Below are 10,936 nucleotides of genomic sequence, written 5' to 3'. Positions count from 1 at the left end.
AGAGAGAGAGAGAGAAAGCGAGGGAAGTAGAGAGAGGGATATATATATATATATATACAAGTCAAACCTGCCCTGACGGCCACCTCTATAAGACGGCCACCTGTACAAACGGCCACTTTCCATCCCCCCCTTTCGTTTTTTATGTATAATTTAACTGTATAAAACGGGCACCTGTCCAACGCGGCCGCGGCCACCCATTTTAACACACAACCCCTATCACACTAAGCAATAACACCTGTCTTAGACGGCCACCTTAGTGGCTCCATTACGTTTTGTCATAAATTGTGCTTTGACCCCTGGCTCCTTCTCAGGCCCCTGGCGTTGTGGGGGAGCCGTCATAATTCAATCACCTCTCGTTGTTGTTAGGTAGTCCCTCCCACCGATCATGTTGCGTAGGCCCCTCCCACTGTTGACCAGTAGCTACCAATTTTCAGCTGCTGGTGAGGTAAGCGTGTGATCCCTCATAACCCATAAGCCCCGCCCAGAACTCATACACAAATCGTAAGTGAGATGAGTGGTCACTGTTTACCCAGTCTGTAACAATGTAACAAAGGACGTCAACATGAACTTGTGACAGAAGCGTTGCTCGCTCTCCGAGTTGTTGCGACCCATGCGTTTGTTTTAACCTGGCACTCGGTCTTCCTCGTCTGATACATTTCATTTTATTGTCACCCTTGTGCAAAATCAGGAACAAAATAAAAATTACAAACAAAATACAAACCACCACCACTACCACCAACAACAACTAAAACAACAACAATGCGACTACTTTCGATGAGGACCTCAGATGGGAATGGTTTGTTTTCTTCATCTTGATCAGTCCTGCCTAAGACGGCCACCTGTCTTATACGGTCACTGTTCTCCTTGACAATGGGTGGCTGTCTTACACAGGTTTGACTGTATTGTTATTTTCATTATCTTTTCCATTTTCCATCTATCTTAAAATATCCTTTAAGATAGTATTTTACACACACATATCCAGCCTCGTGATTTCGGTGCATTCAAAAGAGACACATAGAATTCATGAAATCGAATTTGAAGATAAGTGTGAGCATGGTGATAATCATAAAAACGATTACTCTTTCCACCCACAAAAAGAAAAACATGAAAATATAAGTAGAAATAATTTTAAAATCTAAATAAACAGAAAATAAATCAATCTAGATTCTAGCAAAAAATAGAGGGCAGATCTAGATATCTAACTTTAAAAAAAGGGGGAAAAATTACAAAGCAAGTTGAGAATCGTTGCTCAGCGCCAAAGAACATTCTCTTAGGAACCAGCACAGTCACGTGACATTATGACGCCGCTTGGTAACGGAAATTGTTCCGCTTGAGTGACTGATTTCGACAAGACGTGATTGCTATTTCGTGAGAAGAAAAAGATTTCCTGCATCGACAAATCCACAAAGTTTGAGTAAAGTTGCATTGTTTTGATTATTTTCAAGTTCCTGTAGTTTTCAACATCCGTTTTGATCGTGTGCATTTTGTAGTGCGTTTAATTTAGACATAATTGTGTTTGAGTGTTTTTGTTTTTTGTTAGTTTAATTGGTTTGTTATTTAGTTTCTTGTTTGTTTGTTTGTTCTTTTGTTTGTTTGTTTATTTGTTTCCTGATTGGTTTTTTTTTTGGGGTAAGTGTTTTAGGGCGCTTGCGTTTGAGTGTTTGCACCACTTGTTCTCTTTGTATTGGTAAGTGAAGAGAGAAAGAGAAACAGTGTGAGGAATTGAGGAATAAAGTCTCCCAAAAGCTCAATCGCAGGTCTTTTCTTTTTAAGGTACGACTGGTGGTTAGTTTTAAGCCCAGCGATGAAGCGTGTCCGTAAACTGTTCTTGTCTTGTTTCTCCACTTGTTGTAGTTTGCAGGGAAGAAAGCAGCAGCCAGCTGGACTCAAGACACTCTACAGATCTCCATCTCTCCCTGCATGGCAGCTGCTCCAGCGAGGTGAACGAAGAACCACCGGAATGCCCTCGTGGTGGTCATGCCAGATTGAAGGACCAGGAAGTAAAGTAAAAGATACAGGAGCAGAACTGTCTGACTCACCTAGTGACTTTTCTATTTTCAGTAGAGATGGTTCCACAAGGACACCGGCGATGCACCATGACGAAGATCTACACCTGTCGCTACCCATCAGCTGGGATAGCGAGTCGGACTCTGGACAGCCGGAAAGCTCCCGCGATGATTGTGCGACTCACATTGTAGAAGCCTCCACGTATCGCGTCACCTGGACACCGGTCATCCACGTGTCGTATGGCCTCGCAGGTCAGTGTCTTATCAACAGACCATTCCGTAGACCAAGAAGCGGCGATCAAGAGGACGTCCAATCCTGGAGCTCAAGCTCGGAGGAATGCTTGCCTTCCTCGTCTCTACAGCCACCACAGCTTGTTGACAGGTTGTGTACGGAGGAAGATGACATACTCGAGTGCGTTTCCTTATTCTCCGAAACTGGCGCAGACTGACCAGTCCAGCGAAGCTGTAACGGTGAACGTGATTTACCACTAGCTTAGACCCAGCTCCATTGCCCTTCCTATCCCCCTCCCTATTCTTTCCTCTATCTTGTGACTCTCTCCTCACGCCTACTTGTCCCTTCATCTTTCCCTGTTTAGCTTTTTGAATTGATGGACGTTGCTTCTTGAGCCTTTCTGCAATCAAACATTCTGACTCTTTATCATTCTCCATGCCTGAACTGTTTTAATTTTAATTCCGTACCCTGTTTCTGAGCACAACTCCCATTTTCTGTTGAACCAACCCCTTCCTCTCTTGCCTTTTACCTTTGCTCTTAGAACATATCATTTCTAGGATGAATAATTCTATTTGATATGTTCAAAATAGTTTAGGTTCATTGTCATTATGTTCTGAAGAAGTGTTGGTGTTTCTGTACATAATTCCCTCCATATGCCTATTTAGTTTCTGTCTTCAGTATATTTTTTAAAGTCTTCTTGTCTCTTGATGGTCGTTGCTTCTTAATATTGCGGTGGGAATACAATACTTCTTAGAATTCTTTTTTTTCCTTATCATTGCTAAGTGCTTTCCAGATGAAATGTATCCTTTTCAATTTCTATGATGCAATTTAAAATCTCAGGAATTATCTCATTCTCTTCGATCTTGGCTTCGTCGTAATTAAAATTGCTTTCTTACTTTTTCTTCCTCACAATTCTTCATATAACATCTTCTTTGCATTTGTTTATGTCTTCCATTTGGCTTTTCTTTCCATTTAAATCAATTCCATTATGGTCACTGTGTTCGTTGACAAATTCTTATTAAAGTCTCTCATTCTCTTGAGTTTTGTGGCAGCCTCGCTTCCACCACAATGTTTGCAACAATGTTTAGGTCCAAACAATGATGTACTTTACGTGGACCAGGTAAGGCTTCGTTTTAATTGTTTAGTTTGGGCTCTGGATTGTCTGATTGTTCTGGTTATAAGATTTTTTTGTTATCCAACTCTAAACGTACCAATGCAATTTCTGATGATAAACAGCTATCTTGCACTTAATTTGTGTACCAATACTATCTCGTTTTCATAACTCAGGGTAGAGTCCACAAATATATAAAATTGGGCTTTCTTTACGGACACTTCAAGAGTTGATGGTGTGAACAATATCCATGCTTTTTTGGCAGATGCTTGTGACTGTAGAATTACATTACTGAGCTGACAATGTAAACACGCACAGTGACCTTTAGTATTTTCTTCTCAACCTTTACAAAGTGTTTTTGTTTTCATCCTAGTTTTTGGTTTCTTATTACCTCAACTCTTTCATTTGGTATCAGGCACGGAACAAAACTTCCGAATGGTTTTTCTTTTTCTCACTTATAAAAAGCACATTTTTTTTGGGTCTTCCACAACTCAAAACGGCCCCTCCCCACTCCCTCCCTTGTGGAAGTGGAAGTCGGAAGTACTGGGCCTCACAGTGGCACAAGGGTGTAACACTCCGTTCAAATCAGAAGGATGGCTAAGAAAACGGTAGATCTATGTCTAGCAATAGGTTACTTTCTGGGTTGAACTTAGTGGCTAACACAGTACTACGCTTAAAAAAAAGGAAATTACGTAAACTGTAGTTTTTGAATTGAAAGTTATCTAAGATTTTTTTTTCAACTTCTGCCTATTCCTCTTTAGGGAATTGGAAAGGGGGGGGGGGGGGGGGAGGGGGGGGGGGGGTCAAGTTTGAACTAAAACATGACAACTAGCCTGCATTATTAATCCACGCACTGAGGAGGAGGGGGGGTGTGACATCTTGAACCACTTTTGTATTTTTATCTAACCCAACTGTCTCCCTATTTCTCTCTAAGTTGTATCTCTCAACCTCAATCTTCCTCTATCTCATTGTGAATGTGTATGTCTGTCTGTATTGTGCCGTAGATTAGAGGTGTCACAAGAGAATAAGAAGCACAACAAAGAAGGAGGGGAGATAAAGACGATAGATGCTCGGTAGGAAAGAAGAAGCAAACCACACCAGAGCACCCTCCAACCACCCACTTAACCAATACTGTAAAAGACATTAACACAACAAAGCAGCAAAACTTACATGATACATGTACATGATGCATTCACTCGTACATGCATGACTTTATTAATAAATAAACAAACTGATCAAGTTGTTACTCATTAAAACTGTAGAAAATGGTACTGAGCAACATCATCACTAAACGAAATTTTTGATTTTTTGAAATCAGGTACCATTCAAATAAGTAGAGCCTCATAAATTCTGAAATAAAACCAGTGTATATATATATATATTAAGAATATTTTAAAATCACACAGGGAAAAAGTCAAACAAAAATGTTTTCTATTCTTATAGATCTCTCTCACTGACATTATTATGTATAAATAAAACAGATCTAGTTCAAAATAACAAGCAAACAAACAGCATCTGTAAATCAGCATTAAGTTAAGCAGTAGCAGCTGTGACCAGAGAACTAGGCGGAGAAATGCAGCCAGAAAAATTATGTGAAGAAATGAAGTAAACCCAACTGAGAAACTAAACTAAACGTCCTACAAGATCAAACAACAGGACATACACACAAAAAAATGTATATATTGCGTTGCCAGTCTGTGTAACATACTTTGACTTAAAGACAAAGTTTATCATGAAAAAAAAAATGGTATAGGTTTAACACCCCTATCAACACTTATTAGGTTATTTAAGAGGTGGGACCTCCGAGTTTAACGTCCATCTCCTGAAAGGACCGAGGCAAATGGGAAATTCGTGTAAAGTGCCTTTCCCAAGGACACAACGTCGGACCGACCTGAGGCTCGAACCCCCGAACCTGCAATCTCACAATTACGAGTCGGGGGGTCTAACCACTAAGTACTGACGCCACGCAAAGGTTATGGTAAACTAGTTGGATTAGAAACAGGCGTAAAGTAAAGTTTAGACCTCCCCCTCTCTCCACCTTGAATTGCAGTACCAGCCGTGACCAGAGAACTAGGCGGAGAAATGCAGCCAGAAAAATTATGTGAAGAAATGAAGTAAACCCAACAGAGAAACTAAACTAAACTAAACGTCCTACAAGATCAAGCAACAGGACATACATGAAAAAATGTACATGTATATATATTGCGTTGCTAGTCTGTGTAACATACCTTGACTCGAGGACATAAAGCTTATGAAAAAAAAAAATGGTGAAATGGTAAGGTACAACGCCCCTATCAACACTATTACTATTGTTATTTAAGAGGTGGGACCTCTGAGTTTAACGTCCATCTCCTGAAAGGACCGAGGCAAATGGAAAATTCGTGTAAAGTGCCTTTCCCAAGGACATAACGTCGGACCGACCTGAGGCTCGAACCCCCGAACCTGCAATCTCACTATTACGAGTCGGAGGGCCTAACCCCTAGGCTACAGACACCACGAAGGGTTTATGATGAACTAGTGGGATTACAAATAAGCGTAAAGTAAAGTTTAGACCTCTCCCTCCCTCCACCTCGAATTGCTTGACCTAGTGTTGATCATTCGGGGGTCATCGTGGAGGGTTATGTCAGTCAGGCCATAGCTGTAATTTAAAGGTACAGTTTTATGGCGCTCGCAACAGCATAGGGTCATATGAGCGCCAAGGGGTGGATGTATGTCAACAGAGAAGCAGTGAAGTCTTTACAGGGAATCAGGCTTACCCTGCTCCCCCTCTCTTGTTTTAGTAAAGGTTTTACGGCGCTCGCAACTGCATAAGGTCGTATGAGTGCCAAGGGGTGGACATCAACAGAGAGGTCTATACAGGGAATCAGGTTTACTCTGCTCACCTCTCTAGCCTCAACAGCACAAAGTCTGCTTCGACTATCAAGGCACCCCGGAAATAGTGGGCCACAAGAGTGTGACAAACATACAAAGGAAGTAGAGGAAAAATGACAATAGTAAGGATTAGGAAAGAAAAAGCAGCAGTTCCCTGTTGCAGTTCAGGCACAGTCATGAGCATGACATTGATTAATCAGCCCATTTACAACTCTACTGTGCATAAGAACATGTTCATGTCCCCCCTTTGGGAATGGCCGAAAGACAAAGACACTACAGTCAATAGCACTATATGTAACAGCTGGTTGTGATTATCCAGAAGATTGAAGAAGACATGGGAGGGGGGAGGAAAAGGTCATTCTTTACATCTACCCCCACACAAGCACGCTGAATAGTTTACAGCACCGTAGTACAAGGACGCCACTGGGGTTTTGTAAAAATAACTGGAAATTTACAGACTTGCATAACATTATATTTGCAAACAAAAAGACAATCAATAGACACAAATAATGTGGGGTCAAAAAGAAAACAAATGCCGAGAATAATAGCCTACCTTCTTTGTGAAAATAATGGAAATACAGAAGAAAAAAATATACGGAAAAACTGCATCCTACAGAAGAAAAAATATGTAATGGAAAAACTGCATCCTTGACAGAAGTCTTCTCCTGACTTTATTTAACACAGCTAGCGTTTTTGGGTAAAAAAAAAAATGTAGGTGTTTTAATGCCTGCACCAGCACAATCTAGATCATTTAGGAGGAGGGCTTACAACTCTGCCTGTCAGGGCCAACCTGAGCTGAGACGGATACAACATCCCAGCATAAAGACAGAGTGCGATACCTTACCAAAATTCTTTTCCACCCTCTGGAATCAAACTCGGGTCTCCCACATGCCATAGTGAAGAGCCTAACCGCTACACCATAGACCCCGGCACACCCAGAGTGACTGTTGAACAAGAACCTGTAGGCGGCAGGCCGGCAAGCTTTAACCCTATCCGTACGTCGTGTTTTACTATCGTATCCATACGACGTGGGGAACTCCGATCCGCATGCTTTGCATAGCAGTCTGTCAAAATGATTTTTTGAGAAATCCTGAAAGTTTCAGGGAGATCTTCGTACTAGAAGTATTCTAGTTTATCATGTACATAGTGAAATTGGGGGGACGTGGAAATCTTTTTGTTATATGTGGTTAGGCATTGTGGTGAAATCAGGTGCTCGTAAAAATAATACAATGGGTAAGAAACAGTAATTTTTCTGCCAGTTTGGCAATTTTTATCAAATTTTTGGTTTTTTGGCTCAACACCTTTGGGTCTATACCAAAACACGTTTCTATGAGAATTTGACTGAAAACGTTGAATAAAGGCAAAAATATGTTAATTTTCAGTTTTAGGGGACTCACAAGTTATTAAAGTTACTGAAATTCGGCGGCTATTTTCTCGATAATTTTATTACGGAAACCAGGCGGCCCAACCTCCTTCAATCGTAAATATCTCGACTTCTATTCAAGAGAGAAGGGTGTTTCTTATAATTGAAAACAAGGCAAATGAACAAGCTTTTAGATGATACCAATAACTCCACATGCCCAAATATTGACGAGCGCCTGATTTCACCACGTCGTGACACAAATGTATGAAAGCCATCAGGTATAAAATTGATTATGTATGTGATTTAAACACAAAGAACATAATGTAAAAGAAAAACTTCAGGACCTGGAAATCTGCTTGCTATCATGCCCACGTTTCACTATTGTGTTCACTATGTGCATGCTAGACTATCATACTAAAACATAGGCTACCGATGTCCATGGTAAGAACGGAAACAGAGAGGGTGAGTAACACAAAATCAAAAACAAAATTGTGGTTATTTTGGACTGGCTGAACTGAAACACAAAAATAAGATTGTAAACACTTTAAACTTGTTGACTGTTGAAAATACAATTTCGTTATCACAATAAATTTCCAGTGACTAGACTTTTGTGTTCACTTCAACTTCAAGCAAGGTTATAAATAATAATATAGGTCCAACCACATCAAGGAACAAAATGAATTAGGATGATAAATTTACTTAACAGAGAGCATTGATGATGTATAAATTATAATAATTAAGCAAATTTATTCTCAGTGGGTCACTGCATGCACAGACTAATAACATGAGCTTGAAGCATAGTGTAGCAACAGAATGAGGCCTTCTATTTATAATTATCTGCTTAATAAATTCAATATTCTTTAATCAACAAAAATATCACATCACAGACGATATTTTTACCCTCTGTTGCTTGGGAATCAAGCAAAGAAAAAAAAGAAAAGGTAATGTAAAAAGGAATTTGGCTACACTTCAGGGTACTACTAATTTAAAAAACCCAGTAAGAATTTTGCGAAAAGACCAAGATTATAATATGTGAGGCTTTGTGGTGAATTTTTACATGAAGACAGCGTTTTTAGGTCCCCATTGACAAAATTAAGATAATTTAAGAGGTGGGCTTCCGACTCTGACTGTCATGGCCCACCCAGACTGAGACGGATACAACATTCCAGCAGAAAGACAATGATACTCGATAAAAATTCGCCCTACTTGAGAATAGAACTCAGGTCTCCATCATGCGACAGCAAAGTGCCTTATTGCTACATCAGACCCCAGTAGATATGTGTGAGCTGAAAGTTTTATTAAGTACGATTCAACAGAGAACAGCATGAATAAATATGAGTGCCCAAATAAACCATTGCTGTAGGCTATCTGTAACAATTGGCACGTGTAAAGTAGAGTGTTGGCACTCCTGACTACTTCATGATTCAAAAGGTAATGCAGACGTGGACCTGCCCATCGCCAAGGACAAGAGAAGCACATCGACGCGATAATGGCTATATAGAGCACATAAAAAGCAAGAACGGAAGACAGAAGAAGACAGCAATGGACGTATGATTTGCACATTTTTTTCTCTCTCATCCTCGAATATTATGGTAATAAATAGCCCTACACATTTCCCTGTATTTCAACAAGGTTTGGGTTGTTTGCTTTTTTAAAGGGGGTGGAAGGAAAAAGTATATGTTTTACAACGATGGGAGACAAATCACAGCAATGTTCTGTGAAGTACAGAAAAAAATCCTCAAATATACGCTTAAACATTTTGATTCTCAGTTTTTGAAACACGAATTGCAAAGCTTGATGCACAGTAGCCAAAAACATCAGCAAAAATCCCAAGAGCAATAAGAAAGAATCCAAAAATGATAATATTAACCTGATAAATAGGCTGCGGTGTCAAGGGGAATTATATGATGTCACTACATTATGTTGTTAAATGCTTGAGAACAGGCAAACGAAGCAAGTACAGGCCTAAACATTTTCAAAAAGCAGAATGTACAACATAGGAAGTACAGCTAATCTGCAAGGAGATGTAAAGTTTCATGATCTAAAAAAAAAAAAAAAAAAAAGTCATAATGATAAACAAACTGAACTTATGGCTGATTCAATTGGCCATTGAACTTGGAGGTTTAAAATACCAGTCAAATAAAAAAAACTTACAATGACAAAAGGAGTGAACGGATCACTACTGGATATGCTGTGCGTGCACAAATGGGTCACCAAAAATAGCAGATCTAACTTCCCTGGAATGCCTCTTGAGATATTCCTATAAAAAATATACCCAACAACTACCAAACTCATTGATTTACTAGTACTTCTCTCCCCCTCCCTCACAACATGTTATGAATGTGTCATAACGCTGTGAAATCAGGCGCTCCTAAAAATAACGATATTGAAGACACCAGATTTTTTCCATCTGTTGGGCAATTTTTATTGATTTCTTTTTTTTTTTCGCCCAACAACTTTTACTTACATTTAAAAACACATTTCTGTGTGAATTTTACTGAAAAACGTTGATGAAACACACACACACACACACACACACAAAAAGTAAATTTGCAGTTTCCAAGGACACTCGAGCTTTGGAAGTCACAAAAGTTTTGTGTCCCTTTTCTTGCTAATTTTACCTCTGAAACCAAGCAACCCCAACTTCCTTCAATAGCAAATATCTCAACTTCTATTCACAATAAATCATAAATGGGTATCTTTTCAGAAACCTTTACGATGATACCAAAAACTCCATATGCCCAAAAAGTGATGAGCGCCTGATTCCACCGTGTCATAACACATAATGCACATTCCCATCCCCAAGGGATATATGAGAAATCACTTTTCACTATCATATTTAGCTCGACACTGGGTCCTTGGGAAGGGCACTTTAGAGAAAAGTTTCACACTCCTCCCGGGCGGGAATGGGTAACTATCTATCCATAGAGAGAGAAACATCTGATCAGCATGTTGGTACAAAATGGTGGCTTGTACTGTATACTTCCCAGGAAGTTGAGATTGTTTCACAATGCTATCAGGTCTACTGAGGTAATAATATACATGTACATCGTATTGTAAAACATAGAGCTTGCCGTTGACTCGTAATTTGTGCCTACAACAAATACTATTTATTATCATGTTCCCGTCAATGTTATCTGACCGCCCCCAAAAGTTCTTTTACCTATGAAATCTATACATGGTATATACTACCATTTTTCTTCAACGTGGGTTATCTGTTGACACCGGGGACACCAAAAAACCCAAAATATGAAAACACAAATATAAAAAAATCAAAGAAGTGGCAAAAGCATATATTCGGAAAACTGAAATTGGACTGATCCTATTCCTTTGCAAGGATTAATATCTGAAAT

At 39.6% G+C, this 10,936-nt stretch overlaps 1 protein-coding gene across 1 annotated transcript in view; it reads right to left on the bottom strand.

Annotated features, from left to right (window-relative positions):
• The window catches only part of LOC101846373, a 35,614-nt gene that overhangs the window by 982 nt on the left and 23,696 nt on the right, over positions 1 to 10,936 (bottom strand). The window lies entirely within an intron of this gene.

Source organism: Aplysia californica, unplaced genomic scaffold (genome assembly GCF_000002075.1).
Source record: "Aplysia californica isolate F4 #8 unplaced genomic scaffold, AplCal3.0 scaffold00428, whole genome shotgun sequence".
Lineage (NCBI taxonomy): Eukaryota > Metazoa > Mollusca > Gastropoda > Aplysiida > Aplysiidae > Aplysia > Aplysia californica.
Note: the sequence above shows the minus strand (reverse complement) of the source record. Positions and strands in the feature narration are given on the sequence as shown.